Consider the following 17,519-nt stretch of genomic DNA (forward strand, 5'->3'; position numbering starts at 1 on the left):
GTTTTAAGATTTTTGCCAGAATTTTAAGAATTCTATATTATAATGAATAATGTGTTTTAATATAATTTTAGGAAATATTTCTATAAAATATAATGAATTAGTAAAATAATAGTGTTTCAGATTTAATTAATATATTCATAAATTTGAGATTTTATAGTTATATGTAATTCAATTGTTGATTTTTGTATAATTCAGAAAACAAAATTACTTTATGGTTTTGTACATTTTGTTTAAAGTTTTGAAAGTATAAATTTTAGTTTTGTTTAATTAGATTTTAATTCTTACATTGTTAATTAATTTGTTTTAAAATTTTAAATATTGTTGGATAATAAATTAGATCATAATTTGGTTGAAATTTCTTTTAGGTAATTAGCATATTTTTAGGCCAATTTAGACCAATTAACTTTAAACTATTTTAGTGAATAATTAGAATTAAGTTTTAGATGTTGTTTAAGATTTATAATTATGACATAATTTAGACTTTGTATGTAATAAATTTAGAGATTAGTGTAATTTGAAAATAGATTTAATTTTGACTTTCTAAGAAACTTTCATAATTTAATAAAATTTAGGTTTTAGTTTAGTATCAAATCATGAGATTTAGGATAAGTTATTGATTTTAGAGGTTTAAAGATAAGGTATTCTGGATAATGATGTACTTAACACTAGTAATTGGTGATTACGTAAGGTGATTACATAAAACCATGTGGTCTTACACAACACTCAATTTCTTTCCGTGACCAAATTCCGAGTTTCTTTGTTCTCAACGTATGATTGAAATGGAAGGTTTTGTATTCCTCAAGGGTAAAATCTTTCGAGGATTGCCCACTAATGGTGACAGAAAGCCACAGGCTACACGGGATGAAACTGTTTCCCTAATAAATGAAATTGTGTCTTGTAATGGTTTTACGGGTATATATTCTAAACTAGTTTATGTTACCTTTAGATTGGACTCCTAAAAATATTAGACAATCACAAATCCTGGGCTCATCGACTCACTTAACTTGGCTTAATTGGTTTATTTAAACTTGGCTTTTATTTGAATTATTCAGCTTATGGAAATTTACTGACACTTTATAGAACACGTTGTCTCTATAGATCACTTTGTAAATCTTGATTGAACTTAATCGTACCACTTCAACTTTAGTAATGAAGTTTTGGTTGGAAATAATTATATGATCATGCTTTTTGGCTGTCATTAATATTACCGCGTAGTAAAACTCGTTTTAAAGAAGAATCAATGTAGATCAATTGATCATGTGTGTTAAATAAAGACAAATAATGAAATTCATCTCAATTAAATGAGAAATGCAAAAAAAAAAGTGCAATAATCAATGCTCTTAAAAATTTTATCGCATGCAATAAATAAGGGACGTAGCCCTTATGTGAATAATATATTATTCTATCTACATAACAATACTCCTATATTACTCTACATGTAAATTTTAACGAAATTTAATAACAAAAATTTAAAAAATCGTAACAATATATCAGGTACTATTAATCCTAGCTACTTAAGTTATACCTTATTAGAAAGCTACATTCTCATGCAATCCAAATATAAAAAAAATTGGCTTCCTAGCTCTTTAGGGACATCCAAAATTGCGATTTATATGAAGTCGTTAAAAACTGGTGTAATTTGGGACATTTTTCGAAAAATGTCTGATATACCCGCATATATATCGGGTACTATTTATCCTAGCTACTTAAGTTATACCTTATTAGAAAGCTACATTCTCATGCAATCCAAATATAAACAAATTTAGCTTCTTAAGTTATACCTTATTAGAAAGCTACAATCTCAAGCAATCCAAATATAAAAAAATTTAGCTTCCTGGCTCTTTAGGGGCCTCCAAAATTGCGATTTATATGAAGTCGTTAAAAACTGGGGTAATTTTGGGACAGTTTTCGAAAAATGTCCGATATACCCGCATATATATCGGGTACTGTTTTAGCTAGCTACTTAAGTTATACCTTATTAGAAAACTACAATCTCAAGCAATCCAAATATAAAAAAATTTGGCTTCCTAGCTCTTTAGGGACATCCAAAATTGCGATTTATATGAAGTCGTTAAAAACTGGGGTAATTTTGGGACATTTTTCGAAAAATGTCCGATATACCCGCATATATATCAGGTACTATTAATCCTAGCTACTTAAGTTATACCTTATTAGAAAGCTACATTCTCATGCAATCCAAATATAAACAAATTTAGCTTCTTAAGTTATACCTTATTAGAAAGCTACAGTCTCAAGCAATCCAAATATAAAAAAATTTAGCTTCCTGGCTCTTTAGGGGCCTCCAAAATTGCGATTTATATGAAGTCGTTAAAAACTGGGGTAATTTTGGGACAGTTTTCGAAAAATGTCCGATATACCCGCATATATATCGGGTACTGTTTTAGCTAGCTACTTAAGTTATACCTTATTAGAAAACTACAATCTCAAGCAATCCAAATATAAAAAAATTTGGCTTCCTAGCTCTTTAGGGACATCCAAAATTGCGATTTATATGAAGTCGTTAAAAACTGGGGTAATTTTGGGACATTTTTCGAAAAATGTCCGATATACCCGCATATATATCAGGTACTATTAATCCTAGCTACTTAAGTTATACCTTATTAGAAAGCTACATTCTCATGCAATCCAAATATAAACAAATTTAGCTTCCTAGCTCTTTAGGGGCCTCCAAAATTGCGATTTATATGAAGTCGTTAAAAACTGGGGTAATTTGGGACATTTTTCGAAAAATGTCTGATATACCCGCATATATGTCGGGTACTATTTATCCTAGCTACTTAAGTTATACCTTATTAGAAAGCTACATTCTCATGCAATCCAAATATAAACAAATTTAGCTTCCTAGCTCTTTAGGGACATCCAAAATTGCGATTTATATGAAGTCGTTAAAAACTGGGGTAATTTTGGGACATTTTTCGAAAAATGTCCGATATACCCGCATATATATCAGGTACTATTAATCCTAGCTACTTAAGTTATACCTTATTAGAAAGCTACATTCTCATGCAATCCAAATATAAAAAAATTTGGCTTCCTAGCTCTTTAGGGACATCCAAAATTGCGATTTATATGAAGTCGTTAAAAACTGGGGTAATTTGGGACATTTTTCGAAAAATGTCTGATATACCCGCATATATATCGGGTACTATTTATCCTAGCTACTTAAGTTATACCTTATTAGAAAGCTACATTCTCATGCAATCCAAATATAAACAAATTTAGCTTCTTAAGTTATACCTTATTAGAAAGCTACAATCTCAAGCAATCCAAATATAAAAAAATTTAGCTTCCTGGCTCTTTAGGGGCCTCCAAAATTGCGATTTATATGAAGTCGTTAAAAACTGGGGTAATTTTGGGACAGTTTTCGAAAAATGTCCGATATACCCGCATATATATCGGGTACTGTTTTAGCTAGCTACTTAAGTTATACCTTATTAGAAAACTACAATCTCAAGCAATCCAAATATAAAAAAATTTGGCTTCCTAGCTCTTTAGGGACATCCAAAATTGCGATTTATATGAAGTCGTTAAAAACTGGGGTAATTTTGGGACATTTTTCGAAAAATGTCCGATATACCCGCATATATATCAGGTACTATTAATCCTAGCTACTTAAGTTATACCTTATTAGAAAGCTACATTCTCATGCAATCCAAATATAAACAAATTTAGCTTCTTAAGTTATACCTTATTAGAAAGCTACAGTCTCAAGCAATCCAAATATAAAAAAATTTAGCTTCCTGGCTCTTTAGGGGCCTCCAAAATTGCGATTTATATGAAGTCGTTAAAAACTGGGGTAATTTTGGGACAGTTTTCGAAAAATGTCCGATATACCCGCATATATATCGGGTACTGTTTTAGCTAGCTACTTAAGTTATACCTTATTAGAAAACTACAATCTCAAGCAATCCAAATATAAAAAAATTTGGCTTCCTAGCTCTTTAGGGACATCCAAAATTGCGATTTATATGAAGTCGTTAAAAACTGGGGTAATTTTGGGACATTTTTCGAAAAATGTCCGATATACCCGCATATATATCAGGTACTATTAATCCTAGCTACTTAAGTTATACCTTATTAGAAAGCTACATTCTCATGCAATCCAAATATAAACAAATTTAGCTTCTTAAGTTATACCTTATTAGAAAGCTACAGTCTCAAGCAATCCAAATATAAAAAAATTTAGCTTCCTGGCTCTTTAGGGGCCTCCAAAATTGCGATTTATATGAAGTCGTTAAAAACTGGGGTAATTTTGGGACAGTTTTCGAAAAATGTCCGATATACCCGCATATATATCGGGTACTGTTTTAGCTAGCTACTTAAGTTATACCTTATTAGAAAACTACAATCTCAAGCAATCCAAATATAAAAAAATTTGGCTTCCTAGCTCTTTAGGGACATCCAAAATTGCGATTTATATGAAGTCGTTAAAAACTGGGGTAATTTTGGGACATTTTTCGAAAAATGTCCGATATACCCGCATATATATCAGGTACTATTAATCCTAGCTACTTAAGTTATACCTTATTAGAAAGCTACATTCTCATGCAATCCAAATATAAACAAATTTAGCTTCCTAGCTCTTTAGGGGCCTCCAAAATTGCGATTTATATGAAGTCGTTAAAAACTGGGGTAATTTGGGACATTTTTCGAAAAATGTCTGATATACCCGCATATATGTCGGGTACTATTTATCCTAGCTACTTAAGTTATACCTTATTAGAAAGCTACATTCTCATGCAATCCAAATATAAACAAATTTAGCTTCCTAGCTCTTTAGGGACATCCAAAATTGCGATTTATATGAAGTCGTTAAAAACTGGGGTAATTTTGGGACATTTTTCGAAAAATGTCCGATATACCCGCATATATATCAGGTACTATTAATCCTAGCTACTTAAGTTATACCTTATTAGAAAGCTACATTCTCATGCAATCCAAATATAAAAAAATTTGGCTTCCTAGCTCTTTAGGGACATCCAAAATTGCGATTTATATGAAGTCGTTAAAAACTGGGGTAATTTGGGACATTTTTCGAAAAATGTCTGATATACCCGCATATATATCGGGTACTATTTATCCTAGCTACTTAAGTTATACCTTATTAGAAAGCTACATTCTCATGCAATCCAAATATAAACAAATTTAGCTTCTTAAGTTATACCTTATTAGAAAGCTACAATCTCAAGCAATCCAAATATAAAAAAATTTAGCTTCCTGGCTCTTTAGGGGCCTCCAAAATTGCGATTTATATGAAGTCGTTAAAAACTGGGGTAATTTTGGGACAGTTTTCGAAAAATGTCCGATATACCCGCATATATATCGGGTACTGTTTTAGCTAGCTACTTAAGTTATACCTTATTAGAAAACTACAATCTCAAGCAATCCAAATATAAAAAAATTTGGCTTCCTAGCTCTTTAGGGACATCCAAAATTGCGATTTATATGAAGTCGTTAAAAACTGGGGTAATTTTGGGACATTTTTCGAAAAATGTCCGATATACCCGCATATATATCAGGTACTATTAATCCTAGCTACTTAAGTTATACCTTATTAGAAAGCTACATTCTCATGCAATCCAAATATAAACAAATTTAGCTTCTTAAGTTATACCTTATTAGAAAGCTACAGTCTCAAGCAATCCAAATATAAAAAAATTTAGCTTCCTGGCTCTTTAGGGGCCTCCAAAATTGCGATTTATATGAAGTCGTTAAAAACTGGGGTAATTTTGGGACAGTTTTCGAAAAATGTCCGATATACCCGCATATATATCGGGTACTGTTTTAGCTAGCTACTTAAGTTATACCTTATTAGAAAACTACAATCTCAAGCAATCCAAATATAAAAAAATTTGGCTTCCTAGCTCTTTAGGGACATCCAAAATTGCGATTTATATGAAGTCGTTAAAAACTGGGGTAATTTTGGGACATTTTTCGAAAAATGTCCGATATACCCGCATATATATCAGGTACTATTAATCCTAGCTACTTAAGTTATACCTTATTAGAAAGCTACATTCTCATGCAATCCAAATATAAACAAATTTAGCTTCCTAGCTCTTTAGGGGCCTCCAAAATTGCGATTTATATGAAGTCGTTAAAAACTGGGGTAATTTGGGACATTTTTCGAAAAATGTCTGATATACCCGCATATATGTCGGGTACTATTTATCCTAGCTACTTAAGTTATACCTTATTAGAAAGCTACATTCTCATGCAATCCAAATATAAACAAATTTAGCTTCCTAGCTCTTTAGGGACATCCAAAATTGCGATTTATATGAAGTCGTTAAAAACTGGGGTAATTTTGGGACATTTTTCGAAAAATGTCCGATATACCCGCATATATATCAGGTACTATTAATCCTAGCTACTTAAGTTATACCTTATTAGAAAGCTACATTCTCATGCAATCCAAATATAAACAAATTTAGCTTCCTAGCTCTTTAGGGGCCTCCAAAATTGCGATTTATATGAAGTCGTTAAAAACTGGGTTAATTTTGGGACAGTTTTCGAAAAATGTCCGATATACCCGCATATATATCGGGTACTGTTTTAGCTAGCTATTTAAGTTATACCTTATTAGAAAGCTACGTTCTCTGGGTTAATTTTGGGACAGTTTTCGAAAAATGTCCGATATACCCGCATATATATCGGGTACTATTTTAGCCAGCTACTTAAGTTATACCTTATTAGAAAGCTACAATCTCAAGCAATCCAAATATATATCGGGTACTGTTTTAGGTAGCTACTTAAGTTATACCTTATTAGAAAGCTACGTTCTCATGCAATCCAAATATAAACAAATTTAGCTTCCTAGCTCTTTAGGGGCCTCCAAAATTGCGATTTATATGAAGTCGTTAAAAACTGGGTTAATTTTGGGACAGTTTTCGAAAAATGTCCGATATACCCGCATATATATCGGGTACTATTTTAGCCAGCTACTTAAGTTATACCTTATTAGAAAGCTACATTCTCATGCAATCCAAATATAAACAAATTTAGCTTCCTAGCTCTTTAGGGGCCTCCAAAATTGCGATTTATATGAAGTCGTTAAAAACTGGGTTAATTTTGGGACAGTTTTCGAAAAATGTCCGATATACCCGCATATATATCGGGTACTGTTTTAGCTAGCTATTTAAGTTATACCTTATTAGAAAGCTACGTTCTCTGGGTTAATTTTGGGACAGTTTTCGAAAAATGTCCGATATACCCGCATATATATCGGGTACTATTTTAGCCAGCTACTTAAGTTATACCTTATTAGAAAGCTACAATCTCAAGCAATCCAAATATATATCGGGTACTGTTTTAGGTAGCTACTTAAGTTATACCTTATTAGAAAGCTACGTTCTCATGCAATCCAAATATAAACAAATTTAGCTTCCTAGCTCTTTAGGGGCCTCCAAAATTGCGATTTATATGAAGTCGTTAAAAACTGGGTTAATTTTGGGACAGTTTTCGAAAAATGTCCGATATACCCGCATATATATCGGGTACTATTTTAGCCAGCTACTTAAGTTATACCTTATTAGAAAGCTACAATCTCAAGCAATCCAAATATATATCGGGTACTGTTTTAGCTAGCTACTTAAGTTATACCTTATTAGAAAACTACAATCTCAAGCAATCCAAATATAAAAAAATTTGGCTTCCTAGCTCTTTAGGGACATCCAAAATTGCGATTTATATGAAGTCGTTAAAAACTGGTGTAATTTTGGGACATTTTTCGAAAAATGTCCGATATACCCGCATATATATCAGGTACTATTAATCCTAGCTACTTAAGTTATACCTTATTAGAAAGCTACATTCTCATGCAATCCAAATATAAACAAATTTAGCTTCCTAGCTCTTTAGGGGCCTCCAAAATTGCGATTTATATGAAGTCGTTAAAAACTTGGGTAATTTGGGACATTTTTCGAAAAATGTCTGATATACCCGCATATATGTCGGGTACTATTTTAGCTAGCTACTTAAGTTATACCTTATTAGAAAGCTACATTCTCAAGCAATCCAAATATAAACAAATTTAGCTTCCTAGCTCTTTAGGGACATCCAAAATTGCGATTTATATGAAGTCGTTAAAAACTGGGGTAATTTTGGGACATTTTTCGAAAAATGTCTGATATACCCGCATATATATCAGGTACTATTAATCCTAGCTACTTAAGTTATACCTTATTAGAAAGCTACATTCTCATGCAATCCAAATATAAACAAATTTTGCTTCCTAGCTCTTTAGGGGCCTCCAAAATTGCGATTTATATGAAGTCGTTAAAAACTGGGTTAATTTTGGGACAGTTTTCGAATAATGTCCGATATACCCGCATATATATCGGGTACTATTTATCCTAGCGACTTAAGTTATACCTTATTAGAAAGCTACATTCTCATGCAATCCAAATATAAACAAATTTAGCTTCCTAGCTCTTTAGGGGCCTCCAAAATTGCGATTTATATGAAGTCGTTAAAAACTTGGGTAATTTTGGGACAGTTTTCGAAAAATGTCCGATATACCCGCATATATATCGGGTACTATTTATCCTAGCTACTTAAGTTATACCTTATTAGAAAGCTACATTCTCATGCAATCCAAATATAAACAAATTTAGCTTCTTAAGTTATACCTTATTAGAAAGCTACAATCTCAAGCAATCCAAATATAAAAAAATTTAGCTTCCTGGCTCTTTAGGGGCCTCCAAAATTGCGATTTATATGAAGTCGTTAAAAACTGGGGTAATTTTGGGACATTTTTCGAAAAATGTCCGATATACCCGCATATATATCAGGTACTATTAATCCTAGCTACTTAAGTTATACCTTATTAGAAAGCTACGTTCTCATGCAATCCAAATATAAACAAATTTAGCTTCCTAGCTCTTTAGGGGCCTCCAAAATTGCGATTTATATGAAGTCGTTAAAAACTGGGTTAATTTTGGGACAGTTTTCGAAAAATGTCCGATATACCCGCATATATATCGGGTACTATTTTAGCCAGCTACTTAAGTTATACCTTATTAGAAAGCTACATTCTCATGCAATCCAAATATAAACAAATTTAGCTTCCTAGCTCTTTAGGGGCCTCCAAAATTGCGATTTATATGAAGTCGTTAAAAACTGGGTTAATTTTGGGACAGTTTTCGAAAAATGTCCGATATACCCGCATATATATCGGGTACTGTTTTAGCTAGCTATTTAAGTTATACCTTATTAGAAAGCTACGTTCTCTGGGTTAATTTTGGGACAGTTTTCGAAAAATGTCCGATATACCCGCATATATATCGGGTACTATTTTAGCCAGCTACTTAAGTTATACCTTATTAGAAAGCTACAATCTCAAGCAATCCAAATATATATCGGGTACTGTTTTAGGTAGCTACTTAAGTTATACCTTATTAGAAAGCTACGTTCTCATGCAATCCAAATATAAACAAATTTAGCTTCCTAGCTCTTTAGGGGCCTCCAAAATTGCGATTTATATGAAGTCGTTAAAAACTGGGTTAATTTTGGGACAGTTTTCGAAAAATGTCCGATATACCCGCATATATATCGGGTACTATTTTAGCCAGCTACTTAAGTTATACCTTATTAGAAAGCTACAATCTCAAGCAATCCAAATATATATCGGGTACTGTTTTAGCTAGCTACTTAAGTTATACCTTATTAGAAAACTACAATCTCAAGCAATCCAAATATAAAAAAATTTGGCTTCCTAGCTCTTTAGGGACATCCAAAATTGCGATTTATATGAAGTCGTTAAAAACTGGTGTAATTTTGGGACATTTTTCGAAAAATGTCCGATATACCCGCATATATATCAGGTACTATTAATCCTAGCTACTTAAGTTATACCTTATTAGAAAGCTACATTCTCATGCAATCCAAATATAAACAAATTTAGCTTCCTAGCTCTTTAGGGGCCTCCAAAATTGCGATTTATATGAAGTCGTTAAAAACTTGGGTAATTTGGGACATTTTTCGAAAAATGTCTGATATACCCGCATATATGTCGGGTACTATTTTAGCTAGCTACTTAAGTTATACCTTATTAGAAAGCTACATTCTCAAGCAATCCAAATATAAACAAATTTAGCTTCCTAGCTCTTTAGGGACATCCAAAATTGCGATTTATATGAAGTCGTTAAAAACTGGGGTAATTTTGGGACATTTTTCGAAAAATGTCTGATATACCCGCATATATATCAGGTACTATTAATCCTAGCTACTTAAGTTATACCTTATTAGAAAGCTACATTCTCATGCAATCCAAATATAAACAAATTTTGCTTCCTAGCTCTTTAGGGGCCTCCAAAATTGCGATTTATATGAAGTCGTTAAAAACTGGGTTAATTTTGGGACAGTTTTCGAATAATGTCCGATATACCCGCATATATATCGGGTACTATTTATCCTAGCGACTTAAGTTATACCTTATTAGAAAGCTACATTCTCATGCAATCCAAATATAAACAAATTTAGCTTCCTAGCTCTTTAGGGGCCTCCAAAATTGCGATTTATATGAAGTCGTTAAAAACTTGGGTAATTTTGGGACAGTTTTCGAAAAATGTCCGATATACCCGCATATATATCGGGTACTATTTATCCTAGCTACTTAAGTTATACCTTATTAGAAAGCTACATTCTCATGCAATCCAAATATAAACAAATTTAGCTTCTTAAGTTATACCTTATTAGAAAGCTACAATCTCAAGCAATCCAAATATAAAAAAATTTAGCTTCCTGGCTCTTTAGGGGCCTCCAAAATTGCGATTTATATGAAGTCGTTAAAAACTGGGGTAATTTTGGGACATTTTTCGAAAAATGTCCGATATACCCGCATATATATCAGGTACTATTAATCCTAGCTACTTAAGTTATACCTTATTAGAAAGCTACGTTCTCATGCAATCCAAATATAAACAAATTTAGCTTCCTAGCTCTTTAGGGGCCTCCAAAATTGCGATTTATATGAAGTCGTTAAAAACTGGGTTAATTTTGGGACAGTTTTCGAAAAATGTCCGATATACCCGCATATATATCGGGTACTATTTTAGCCAGCTACTTAAGTTATACCTTATTAGAAAGCTACAATCTCAAGCAATCCAAATATAAACAAATTTAGCTTCCTAGCTCTTTAGGGACATCCAAAATTGCGATTTATATGAAGTCGTTAAAAACTGGGGTAATTTTGGGAAATTTTTCGAAAAATGTCCGATATACCCGCATATATATCAGGTACTATTAATCCTAGCTACTTAAGTTATACCTTATTAGAAAGCTACGTTCTCATGCAATCCAAATATAAACAAATTTAGCTTCCTAGCTCTTTAGGGGCCTCCAAAATTGCGATTTATATGAAGTCGTTAAAAACTGGGTTAATTTTGGGACAGTTTTCGAAAAATGTCCGATATACCCGCATATATGTCGGGTACTATTTTAGCTAGCTACTTAAGTTATACCTTATTAGAAAGCTACAATCTCAAGCAATCCAAATATAAAAAAATTTAGCTTCCTGGCTCTTTAGGGGCCTCCAAAATTGCGATTTATATGAAGTCGTTAAAAACTGGGGTAATTTGGGACATTTTTCGAAAAATGTCTGATATACCCGCATATATGTCGGGTACTATTTTAGCTAGCTACTTAAGTTATACCTTATTAGAAAGCTACATTCTCAAGCAACCCAAATATAAACAAATTTAGCTTCCTAGCTCTTTAGGGACATCCAAAATTGCGATTTATATGAAGTCGTTAAAAACTGGGGTAATTTTGGGACATTTTTCGAAAAATGTCCGATATACCCGCATATATATCAGGTACTATTAATCCTAGCTACTTAAGTTATACCTTATTAGAAAGCTACATTCTCATGCAATCCAAATATAAAAAAATTTGGCTTCCTAGCTCTTTAGGGACATCCAAAATTGCGATTTATATGAAGTCGTTAAAAACTGGGGTAATTTGGGACATTTTTCGAAAAATGTCTGATATACCCGCATATATATCGGGTACTATTTATCCTAGCTACTTAAGTTATACCTTATTAGAAAGCTACATTCTCATGCAATCCAAATATAAACAAATTTAGCTTCTTAAGTTATACCTTATTAGAAAGCTACAATCTCAAGCAATCCAAATATAAAAAAATTTAGCTTCCTGGCTCTTTAGGGGCCTCCAAAATTGCGATTTATATGAAGTCGTTAAAAACTGGGGTAATTTTGGGACAGTTTTCGAAAAATGTCCGATATACCCGCATATATATCGGGTACTGTTTTAGCTAGCTACTTAAGTTATACCTTATTAGAAAACTACAATCTCAAGCAATCCAAATATAAAAAAATTTGGCTTCCTAGCTCTTTAGGGACATCCAAAATTGCGATTTATATGAAGTCGTTAAAAACTGGGGTAATTTTGGGACATTTTTCGAAAAATGTCCGATATACCCGCATATATATCAGGTACTATTAATCCTAGCTACTTAAGTTATACCTTATTAGAAAGCTACATTCTCATGCAATCCAAATATAAACAAATTTAGCTTCTTAAGTTATACCTTATTAGAAAGTTGGCCCCTAGTTGCTTCCTAGCTCTTTAGGGGCCTCCAAAATTGCGATTTATATGAAGTCGTTAAAAACTGGGTTAATTTTGGGACAGTTTTCGAATAATGTCCGATATACCCGCATATATATCGGGTACTATTTATCCTAGCGACTTAAGTTATACCTTATTAGAAAGCTACATTCTCATGCAATCCAAATATAAACAAATTTAGCTTCCTAGCTCTTTAGGGGCCTCCAAAATTGCGATTTATATGAAGTCGTTAAAAACTTGGGTAATTTTGGGACAGTTTTCGAAAAATGTCCGATATACCCGCATATATATCGGGTACTATTTATCCTAGCTACTTAAGTTATACCTTATTAGAAAGCTACATTCTCATGCAATCCAAATATAAACAAATTTAGCTTCTTAAGTTATACCTTATTAGAAAGCTACAATCTCAAGCAATCCAAATATAAAAAAATTTAGCTTCCTGGCTCTTTAGGGGCCTCCAAAATTGCGATTTATATGAAGTCGTTAAAAACTGGGGTAATTTTGGGACATTTTTCGAAAAATGTCCGATATACCCGCATATATATCAGGTACTATTAATCCTAGCTACTTAAGTTATACCTTATTAGAAAGCTACGTTCTCATGCAATCCAAATATAAACAAATTTAGCTTCCTAGCTCTTTAGGGGCCTCCAAAATTGCGATTTATATGAAGTCGTTAAAAACTGGGTTAATTTTGGGACAGTTTTCGAAAAATGTCCGATATACCCGCATATATATCGGGTACTATTTTAGCCAGCTACTTAAGTTATACCTTATTAGAAAGCTACAATCTCAAGCAATCCAAATATAAACAAATTTAGCTTCCTAGCTCTTTAGGGACATCCAAAATTGCGATTTATATGAAGTCGTTAAAAACTGGGGTAATTTTGGGACATTTTTCGAAAAATGTCCGATATACCCGCATATATATCAGGTACTATTAATCCTAGCTACTTAAGTTATACCTTATTAGAAAGCTACGTTCTCATGCAATCCAAATATAAACAAATTTAGCTTCCTAGCTCTTTAGGGGCCTCCAAAATTGCGATTTATATGAAGTCGTTAAAAACTGGGTTAATTTTGGGACAGTTTTCGAAAAATGTCCGATATACCCGCATATATGTCGGGTACTATTTTAGCTAGCTACTTAAGTTATACCTTATTAGAAAGCTACAATCTCAAGCAATCCAAATATAAAAAAATTTAGCTTCCTGGCTCTTTAGGGGCCTCCAAAATTGCGATTTATATGAAGTCGTTAAAAACTGGGGTAATTTGGGACATTTTTCGAAAAATGTCTGATATACCCGCATATATGTCGGGTACTATTTTAGCTAGCTACTTAAGTTATACCTTATTAGAAAGCTACATTCTCAAGCAACCCAAATATAAACAAATTTAGCTTCCTAGCTCTTTAGGGACATCCAAAATTGCGATTTATATGAAGTCGTTAAAAACTGGGGTAATTTTGGGACATTTTTCGAAAAATGTCCGATATACCCGCATATATATCAGGTACTATTAATCCTAGCTACTTAAGTTATACCTTATTAGAAAGCTACATTCTCATGCAATCCAAATATAAAAAAATTTGGCTTCCTAGCTCTTTAGGGACATCCAAAATTGCGATTTATATGAAGTCGTTAAAAACTGGGGTAATTTGGGACATTTTTCGAAAAATGTCTGATATACCCGCATATATATCGGGTACTATTTATCCTAGCTACTTAAGTTATACCTTATTAGAAAGCTACATTCTCATGCAATCCAAATATAAACAAATTTAGCTTCTTAAGTTATACCTTATTAGAAAGCTACAATCTCAAGCAATCCAAATATAAAAAAATTTAGCTTCCTGGCTCTTTAGGGGCCTCCAAAATTGCGATTTATATGAAGTCGTTAAAAACTGGGGTAATTTTGGGACAGTTTTCGAAAAATGTCCGATATACCCGCATATATATCGGGTACTGTTTTAGCTAGCTACTTAAGTTATACCTTATTAGAAAACTACAATCTCAAGCAATCCAAATATAAAAAAATTTGGCTTCCTAGCTCTTTAGGGACATCCAAAATTGCGATTTATATGAAGTCGTTAAAAACTGGGGTAATTTTGGGACATTTTTCGAAAAATGTCCGATATACCCGCATATATATCAGGTACTATTAATCCTAGCTACTTAAGTTATACCTTATTAGAAAGCTACATTCTCATGCAATCCAAATATAAACAAATTTAGCTTCTTAAGTTATACCTTATTAGAAAGTTACAGTCTCAAGCAATCCAAATATAAAAAAATTTAGCTTCCTGGCTCTTTAGGGGCCTCCAAAATTGCGATTTATATGAAGTCGTTAAAAACTGGGGTAATTTTGGGACAGTTTTCGAAAAATGTCCGATATACCCGCATATATATCGGGTACTGTTTTAGCTAGCTACTTAAGTTATACCTTATTAGAAAGCTACGTTCTCATGCAATCCAAATATAAAAAAATTTAGCTTCCTAGCTCTTTAGGGGCCTCCAAAATTGCGATTTATATGAAGTCGTTAAAAACTGGGTTAATTTTGGGACAGTTTTCGAAAAATGTCCGATATACCCGCATATATATCGGGTACTATTTATCCTAGCTACTTAAGTTATACCTTATTAGAAAGCTACATTCTCATGCAATCCAAATATAAACAAATTTAGCTTCCTAGCTCTTTAGGGGCCTCCAAAATTGCGATTTATATGAAGTCGTTAAAAACTGGGGTAATTTGGGACATTTTTCGAAAAATATCTGATATACCCGCATATATGTCGGGTACTATTTATCCTAGCTACTTAAGTTATACCTTATTAGAAAGCTACATTCTCATGCAATCCAAATATAAACAAATTTAGCTTCCTAGCTCTTTAGGGACATCCAAAATTGCGATTTATATGAAGTCGTTAAAAACTGGGGTAATTTTGGGACATTTTTCGAAAAATGTCCGATATACCCGCATATATATCAGGTACTATTAATGCTAGCTACTTAAGTTATACCTTATTAGAAAGCTACATTCTCATGCAATCCAAATATAAACAAATTTAGCTTCCTAGCTCTTTAGGGGCCTCCAAAATTGCGATTTATATGAAGTCGTTAAAAACTGGGTTAATTTTGGGACAGTTTTCGAAAAATGTCCGATATACCCGCATATATATCGGGTACTGTTTTAGCTAGCTATTTAAGTTATACCTTATTAGAAAGCTACATTCTCATGCAATCCAAATATAAACAAATTTAGCTTCCTAGCTCTTTAGGGGCCTCCAAAATTGCGATTTATATGAAGTCGTTAAAAACTGGGGTAATTTGGGACATTTTTCGAAAAATATCTGATATACCCGCATATATGTCGGGTACTATTTATCCTAGCTACTTAAGTTATACCTTATTAGAAAGCTACATTCTCATGCAATCCAAATATAAACAAATTTAGCTTCCTAGCTCTTTAGGGACATCCAAAATTGCGATTTATATGAAGTCGTTAAAAACTGGGGTAATTTTGGGACATTTTTCGAAAAATGTCCGATATACCCGCATATATATCAGGTACTATTAATCCTAGCTACTTAAGTTATACCTTATTAGAAAGCTACATTCTCATGCAATCCAAATATAAACAAATTTAGCTTCCTAGCTCTTTAGGGGCCTCCAAAATTGCGATTTATATGAAGTCGTTAAAAACTGGGTTAATTTTGGGACAGTTTTCGAAAAATGTCCGATATACCCGCATATATATCGGGTACTGTTTTAGCTAGCTATTTAAGTTATACCTTATTAGAAAGCTACGTTCTCTGGGTTAATTTTGGGACAGTTTTCGAAAAATGTCCGATATACCCGCATATATATCGGGTACTATTTTAGCCAGCTACTTAAGTTATACCTTATTAGAAAGCTACAATCTCAAGCAATCCAAATATATATCGGGTACTGTTTTAGCTAGCTACTTAAGTTATACCTTATTAGAAAGCTACGTTCTCATGCAATCCAAATATAAAAATTGCTATTTATATGAAGTCGTTAAAAACTCGGTTAATTTTGGGACAGTTTTCGAAAAATGTCCGATATACCCGCATATATATCGGGTACTATTTTAGCCAGCTACTTAAGTTATACCTTATTAGAAAGCTACAATCTCAAGCAATCCAAATATATATCGGGTACTGTTTTAGCTAGCTACTTAAGTTATACCTTATTAGAAAACTACAATCTCAAGCAATCCAAATATAAAAAAATTTGGCTTCATAGCTCTTTAGGGACATCCAAAATTGCGATTTATATGAAGTCGTTAAAAACTGGGTTAATTTTGGGACAGTTTTCGAAAAATGTCCGATATACCCGCATATATATCGGGTACTGTTTTAGCTAGCTATTTAAGTTATACCTTATTAGAAAGCTACATTCTCATGCAATCCAAATATAAACAAATTTAGCTTCCTAGCTCTTTAGGGGCCTCCAAAATTGCGATTTATATGAAGTCGTTAAAAACTGGGGTAATTTGGGACATTTTTCGAAAAATATCTGATATACCCGCATATATGTCGGGTACTATTTATCCTAGCTACTTAAGTTATACCTTATTAGAAAGCTACATTCTCATGCAATCCAAATATAAACAAATTTAGCTTCCTAGCTCTTTAGGGACATCCAAAATTGCGATTTATATGAAGTCGTTAAAAACTGGGGTAATTTTGGGACATTTTTCGAAAAATGTCCGATATACCCGCATATATATCAGGTACTATTAATCCTAGCTACTTAAGTTATACCTTATTAGAAAGCTACATTCTCATGCAATCCAAATATAAACAAATTTAGCTTCCTAGCTCTTTAGGGGCCTCCAAAATTGCGATTTATATGAAGTCGTTAAAAACTGGGTTAATTTT

This window comes from Calliphora vicina, chromosome 2, assembly GCF_958450345.1.
Source record: "Calliphora vicina chromosome 2, idCalVici1.1, whole genome shotgun sequence".
Classification (NCBI taxonomy): Eukaryota; Metazoa; Arthropoda; class Insecta; order Diptera; family Calliphoridae; genus Calliphora; species Calliphora vicina.